We start from the raw sequence: 7312 nt of genomic DNA, 5'->3' as shown, positions 1-7312 counted from the left end.
AGTTAAAGTATTCAGTTTATCAATCTGCTTCCTGTTTCATTCAATGAATCTATTGTTAAATTTATTTGTTGATTTTAATGTTTGATCAACATTAGGGTTAACTACAGATCATCTAATCAGGATTATATTAAACATCATGCTTAATCTTGGTAGACATGTGAATGAATGAAGAGAATGCTATGCAAACATCCTGCCATGTATTTTCTTCGGTTCTTTAACGTTTTCTTGCATGCTAAAGACTCTTAATTAGGAATCAAAGTTGAACATCCCAATTAGGTTGCATATTAGGAGAATTTGATCAAAACCACACATCATATGGCTGATCATATTTATGTAAAACGAACTCAGAAAACAGGTTGGTAGTTGAATACGACATACTTTTATAAACATCGAATTGGTTTTGTAATGGTGAATTCGAATGCCTGGCCTCATCTCCATTGCTTCTACATCAATATATTATTCGCTACTACATTCTTGCATTTTAATTTAATTAAGTTTACAGCACAAAAACTACTCTCAATTGGTTACTTTCATTCCTTAGTTAGGGTTCTTTCAAAGTTAGTAATTTATAGAGGTCAAATTAGTCCCTGTGGTTCAACACCGTTACTCGTGCCATTATACTAACCATATTTTTGCACTAGAAAGGAACACAACAAAAGTATGGCGCCGTTGCCGAGGACTGATTTCAGTCCCCTATAATTGCTTGTTTTTGTTTAAAACCCTATCTATTTTCATTTAAAGTATAGATTCTTATATCCCATTTTATTTTTGTTTTTTAGGTAGCATATGTTAGATAAACTTGCTGAGATAGGCCAAAGACTTGAACGGTCAAGGGGCAACACCTTTGGGAACTTTGTATCAACTAGTGCTCTGATTAACCATGAAGAAGAGGACGATAGTTCTTCTAGATCAACGAGTGTAGGTGGTTATTCTGAGCACTCTAATTTGGACAGAGATGAAGAGATAGTTGACAATAATGATGACAATCAAGCTTTAGAGGATTATGCTCAACCAATTATACCAAATGCACCTTCACACATATTGCTGCCTTTTGAACCTAGAAACTATGATCTCAAATCTTCACATTTTCACATGCTTCCTTCTTTTCATGGTTTACCTAACGAAGATCCATTAGTCCATATTAAAGAATTTTATAATGTTGTGAGTGGTTTACCTTTGCAGGGAGTGAATGAAGCAAATCTGAGGATGAGGGTCTTTCTTTACACATTGAAAGATAAGGCCAAGGTTTGGCTAATGACTTTAGCACCTGGTTCGCTCACCACTTGGGATGCCGTAGCTAAGAAATTTTTAGAGAAGTTTTTTTCTACTCAAAAGACTGCCATTTTGAGAGGGCAAATCTTTAACTTTGAGCAAGATGATGGAGAACCTTTCAATGAATATTGGGAGCACTTCAAAGGCCATTTGCTGCAATGTCCACATCATAGGTTACCTCCTTACTTACAAATGAAAATTTTTTATGATGGATTAACCCAAACATGTCAATCAACTGTTGATAATGCAGCATGTAGGGCTTTGAAGAGAAAGAATGCTCAAGAGTCATATAACATCTATGAGATGTTGGGATCTAATGCTCAACACAAAGATACAAGAGGTAAACAAGTTAGAGTGTATGAAATGAGTTCTAATAATGATTTTGCATTGCAGGTGGCAAGTTTGGAAAAGAAGCTTGATTTTATGCTTAATATGGTGCCTAAGATAGCTGAGGTGTGTGCCATTTGCAATATACCAGGTCATCCTACTTATCAATGCTCAGCTAGTGAGGCTTATCCCAAATTCGTCCAAGAACAAGTGAATTTCATGAACTCTAATACATATAACCCTAGTTGGAGAGATCATCCCAACCTGTCATGGAAGAATAACAATCAGTTTCAAAACTTCTAACCAAAGCCTGCTACTACACTTGAAGATACTGTCAAAATGCTAGCTCAAAACACCGTTCAATTCCAACAAACTACCAATATTATGCTTCAACAACATTCGGCTGCTCTAACCAAAATGGAGACAAAATTAGGTTAGATTGCAGATGCTTGAGTCAAAGAGAGGCCGGAAAGTTTCCGAGCCAACCGGTGATACTTCAAAGGAACCAAGAGCAAGCCAAATCAATTAGTACACTTAGAAGTGGTAAGGTTATTAATAATGGAGTTGGCAATGAAGTTACTAATGAATTTGATGATGTGAATGCAGGTGCCACTCAAGAAGAGATTGAGAAACTGAATGATGATCCAAGCAAGGCCACTTCATCATTTGAAGCTCTAAATCTTTACAAGGCTGAAAAAACTTACACTCCTCCCATCCCATTTTCGGGAAGACTTGCCAAAAGCAAGCAAGATAAGTCATTTAAAGAAATTTTTGATATTTTAAGTAAACTGAATGTTAATTTACCTTTGCTTGATGTCATTAGGAATATGCCAGCATATGGGAAATTCTTCAAGGGGCTGAACAACCATAAGAGAAAGTATGGACCTAATGAGAATGTGATGGTATCTGAAAATGCGAGTGATATGTTTCAAAGAAAGCTTTCAGCAAAACTCAAGGATCTGGGCAGTTTTTCTATCAATATCACTATTGGAGACAAGCTAGTAGAAAAGGTTATGCTCGATTTGGGTGCTAGCATCAAATTAGGTTTGGGGGATCTGAAGGCAACAACTATTTCATTGCAACTTGCTGATCAATCAGTGAAGTATCCAAGAGGTATAGTGGAAGATATCTTAGTTCAAGTTGACAAACTAATTTTGCATGTTGATTTTGTAGTGTTGGATATGGAAAAAGCTCCTATACATGATCGTGAGTTACCTATTTTGCTTGGGAAACACTTTATGGCCACTGCAAAGACTATCATAGACGTGCAAAATGGTCTTCTCACCATGACTGTGCTAAGAGAGACTGTGTAATTCAAAGTGTTTGAATCTCTTTCTCACCATTCTAGTTCACTTGATTGTTGTTCGGTTGATGTGCTTGATTCGCTTATTTTCCCTAAATTTTCTCAGGCACAATCCAATGATCCATTGCAATCTGTTTTGAGTTAATCTCAAGATGAGTTTGACGAAGAATATGCACTCATAGAAGTGGTGGCTGTGTTGGAAGCATTAAAACCATATCCCTAAACTATTTCACATCTTATAGAGCCATTAGAACCATCTATCACACGTCTGATCCCTTCCATTGTTAAGCCTCCAAAACTTGAGCTTAAACCACTTCCACCACATCTAAAATATGCTTACCTCGCTGAACTTGAAACTCTTCCAATTATCATAGCATCTGACCTCACCCCAATGGAAGAAGATAAACTAATTAGGGTGTTAAAATAGTTCAAATCAGCCATTGGCTGGTCTATTACAAATATCAAGGGAATAAGCCCTACCATGTGCATGCATTAGATTTTATTGGAGGAGGGAGCACACCAACCAGTGAACCACAAAGACGGCTCAATCCAGACATGAAAGAAGTAGTGAGAGCTGAAGTGTCGAAGTTGCTAGATGTGGGTATCATATACCCAATTTCTGATAGTAAATGGGTCAATACTTTTTAAGTAGTGCCTAAGAGGATTGGAATCACAGTGGTAAAGAATGAGAACAAAGAGCTTCTATAAACAAGACCCGCAGCTAGTTGGCATGTTTGCACTAATTATAGGAAGTTGAGTTCGGACACTAGAAAAGATTATTTTCCTTTGCCTTTTATAGATCAAATGCTCAAACAATTAGTTGGTCACTCACATTATTTTTTTCTTGATGGATATTCAAGTTATAATCAAATTGCAATTGCTCCAAACGATCAAGAAAAGACTACATTCACCTGTCCCTTTGGCACTTTTGCATATAGGAGGATGCCTTTTGGCCTTTGCAATGCCCCAGCAACATTCCAAAGATGTATGTTGGCAATATTTTCAGACATGATTGAGATATTCATTGAGGTTTTCATGGACAATTTTTTAGTTTTTGGTTCTTCTTTTGATGATTGCCTTAACCATCTCTCTCCAGTGCTTCAAAGATGTCAGGAAAACAAATTTGGTTCTCAATTAGGAAAAGAGTCAATTCATGGTGAAACATGGTGTTGTGTTGGGTCATGTAATATCTAGCAAGGGAATTGAAGTTGACAAAGCAAAAATTGACGTCATCTCAAATATGGCAGCCCCTACATCAGTGAAGGGAGTGAGAAGCTTTCTAAGACATGCTGGTTTTTATCATCATTTCATTAAAGATTTTTCCACGATCACTTGTCCATTATGCAATCTTTTTGTTAAAGATGTTGTATTTCACTTTGATAAAGATTGTATGAATGCGTTTAATACCTTGAAACATGAACTAACCTCTTATCCTATTATTATGGCACGAAATTGGTCTTTACCTTTTGAATTAATGTGTGATGCCTCTGACTATGCTATTGGTGATATTTTAGGTCAAAGGATGAATATGCTCCCACATGTGATTTACTATGCAAGCTGGACATTAAACGATGCTCAACTCCATTACTCCACAACCGAGAAAGAGTTGCTTGCTGTTGTTTTTGCTTTAGAGAAGTTTCGTTCATATCTTGTTGGCTCTAAAGTAATTGTACTATGACCATGCAGCTCTTAGGTACTTGTTGACAAAGAAGGATGCGAAACCACGCTTGATTAGATGGGTACTCTTGTTACAAGAGTTCAACCTGGAAATTCGAGACAAAAAGGGGAGTGAAAATGTTGTTGCTGACCACTTGTCACGCATTGTTGATGAAAACCATGGAGATGGACAAATTTTATCTCTCAATGAATCATTCCCAGATGAACAGCTCTTTGTCATTCAAGAAAAAGAACCATGGTATGCTGATTTTGTTAACTATCTTGCTTGTGGTGTAATTAGAGATGATTTCACTTTTTAGGAGAAAAAGAAGTTCCTTTCAATGGTGAAACACTATGTTAGGGACAAGCCATATTTGTTCAAGTATTGCCCTGATTAAATCATTCGAAGATGTGTCCCGAAGAGTGAGCAGCAAAGCATATTAACATTTAGTCATGCATTGGTATGTGGACGACATTTTGGTGCCAAAAAGACAGCTTTAAAGGTTTTAGGTTTCTTTTGGCCTACATTATTTAAACATGCTTTTGATTTTTGTTCTAAATGTGATAGGTACCAGAAAGTGGGGAACATCAACCGCAAGAATGAAATGCCATTGAACAACATTTTGGTTGAAGCAGCACCTACATGAACTAATGATGACAAGGTTGTTTTGAATTTTCTTAAGGATCTGATTTTTTGTAGCTTCGGAACTCCGAGAGCTATCATTAGCGATGGTGGCAGCCACTTCTACAGCAAACCTTTCAAGGCATTAATGAAGAAGAACAACATCACACATAGGGTAACAACTCCATATCATCCTCAACCTCGGGCTAAGTGGAGATCAGTAATAGGGAAATAAAGAACATTTTGATGAAGACCGTCAACCCTACAAGGAAGGATTGGTCACTTAGGTTGAATGATGCACTTTGGGCTTATCGAACATCATATAAGACCCCAATTGGAATAAGCCCTTATCGACTTGTGTTTGAAAAGGCATGTCATTTGCCAATGGAGCTCGAGCACCGTGCATATTAGGCCATAAAAAAGTTCAGTTTTGATCTCAATGAAGTTGGTGTAGCAAGGAAGCTCCAACTCAATGAGTTGGAAGAGCTCAGAAATGAAGCATATGAGAATGCTAAGATCTACAAAGAACGAACCAAGCTCTATCATGACAAAGCAATTCTCCGGAAAGAGTTCCAACCAAGTATGAAAGTGCTTTTGTATGACTCACGTTTGCGACTTTTTCCAGGTGAATTGAAGTCTAGATGGGTTGGACCCTTCAAAGTGCTTCAAATATTTCCGCATGGAGCTGTGGAGATAGAGAACATCAAGAATGGCACCTATTTTAAGGTCAATGGGTAGCATTTGAAGCCTTATTTGGAGAATGTCCCAGAGAAGCAGGCCTACCAAGTTGTAGATTCTCTTGAGTTTACGAAAACTTAGACACGCTGCCAAGTCTTTCCTAGACATTAAATAAAGCGCTTGCTAGGAGGCAACCTAGCTGGGTTTGTGTTCTTTCCTTTTATTTGTGTCTTTTAGTTTTATTTTATTTTCATTCCACACGCTTTGCCCATTTGCACTGCATGCATTCCATTCATTTTTAAGCATCGAGGACAATGCTTAGTTTAGGTTTGGGGGTGTGGGATTGAAAATTTTCGTTTGGTTTTAGTTTTGGTTAACTTTTCTTTTGCTTACTAATGTGAATGTATATGAGGGCTTTGTTTACAAACAAAACTACAGTGTTGTCATGAAAAGGTTTCGTATCTTATTTTCTTTTACAAAGTTGTTACTCTTGGAATTATGATGGTAAAAGTACCATGCTCAAATTCTGAAAGAAGAATAGTGGACACTACCCTAGTGAGTTATTTTGAGGCCTATTTGCTTCTTTGAGAGGGTTTAAAGTTCTTCTACTCCTATCATTTTCATTTTCTTTCAATTTCACTTTAAATGATCTCATTATTTCTCTTTGATTGAATGCTAAGAATAATCCTATGTTGCAGATACCATGTGTTTGGTATCACCTATGAATGAACTCATTGAGACAATGTTAGGCTATGCATGTTTTAACCACCAAAAGGCCAAATTCCCAACCTTTATGTGTGTGCCATTACCCCATTTTGAAGCCAAACACTTTTAGCCTTTTTCTTTTCTCACCACTATATTTCTGTACCATGTCATCTCAATCAGAGGTACTTAGCCCATTACAACCATACCCTATAGTTTGGGGAATACCAAAGTGATGAAGACAGAGATAATAATTGAGCTCTACATCAAGAAAATGGCGTGTACCGAGGTAACATGTGCTGGAATTGCAAATTAAAAGAAGTTCCAAAATAAAAAGAGAAAAAAAAAAAGGAAAAAAAAAGATGATAAAAGAAAATGCAATTTCCAAGTCCCTTCACTATCGCACATGGGTCATGGACGCCAAGAACAAACAACTAAGGTCAATTCAAGAGGAGAGCTTGCTGGTTTCACAAGGAAGACACTTTGGTATGTTCCAAGCTTTAGTATTTCCTATTCTTTTTTTTTTGTTTTTTTTTCATAGCCCCTTACCTAGGCCTTACATTACAACTATGTGAAAGACCTAGCTAATCTTTGAGGATGTATTCATGGGTGATGGTAAGTATGTGTGTTATCAAAATTCTTAGTGTTCAATTCATTTCATGAGATCTGTTCAGAAATTGTGCTTTTATTTCATATTTCATATGTGAGAATTTTGATTCCCTTTTACATAATTTCACTCACATATGTTTGTG

The 7312-nt window shown here is 36.9% G+C and overlaps 1 non-coding gene and 1 pseudogene across 1 annotated transcript; one reads left to right on the top strand and one right to left on the bottom strand.

Moving 5' to 3' along the window:
• Window positions 1-1341: 1341 nt before the first annotated feature.
• On the bottom strand, window positions 1342-1448 carry LOC125473275. The gene has a single exon (XR_007255143.1). It is a non-coding gene; the product is annotated as a small nucleolar RNA R71 (small nucleolar RNA).
• A 2607-nt stretch (window positions 1449-4055) lies between these two features.
• LOC125473266 overlaps window positions 4056-7312 on the top strand; it is an 87784-nt pseudogene continuing 84527 nt past the window's right edge.

Source organism: the organism of the source record quoted next, unplaced genomic scaffold (assembly GCF_019419815.1).
Source record: "Pyrus x bretschneideri cultivar Hongxiangsu unplaced genomic scaffold, Pyrus_bretschneideri_v1 Contig80, whole genome shotgun sequence".
NCBI classification, from domain to species: domain Eukaryota; kingdom Viridiplantae; phylum Streptophyta; class Magnoliopsida; order Rosales; family Rosaceae; genus Pyrus; species Pyrus x bretschneideri.
The sequence above is the reverse complement of the archived record's forward strand: the minus strand, read 5'-3'. Positions and strand labels throughout refer to the sequence as shown.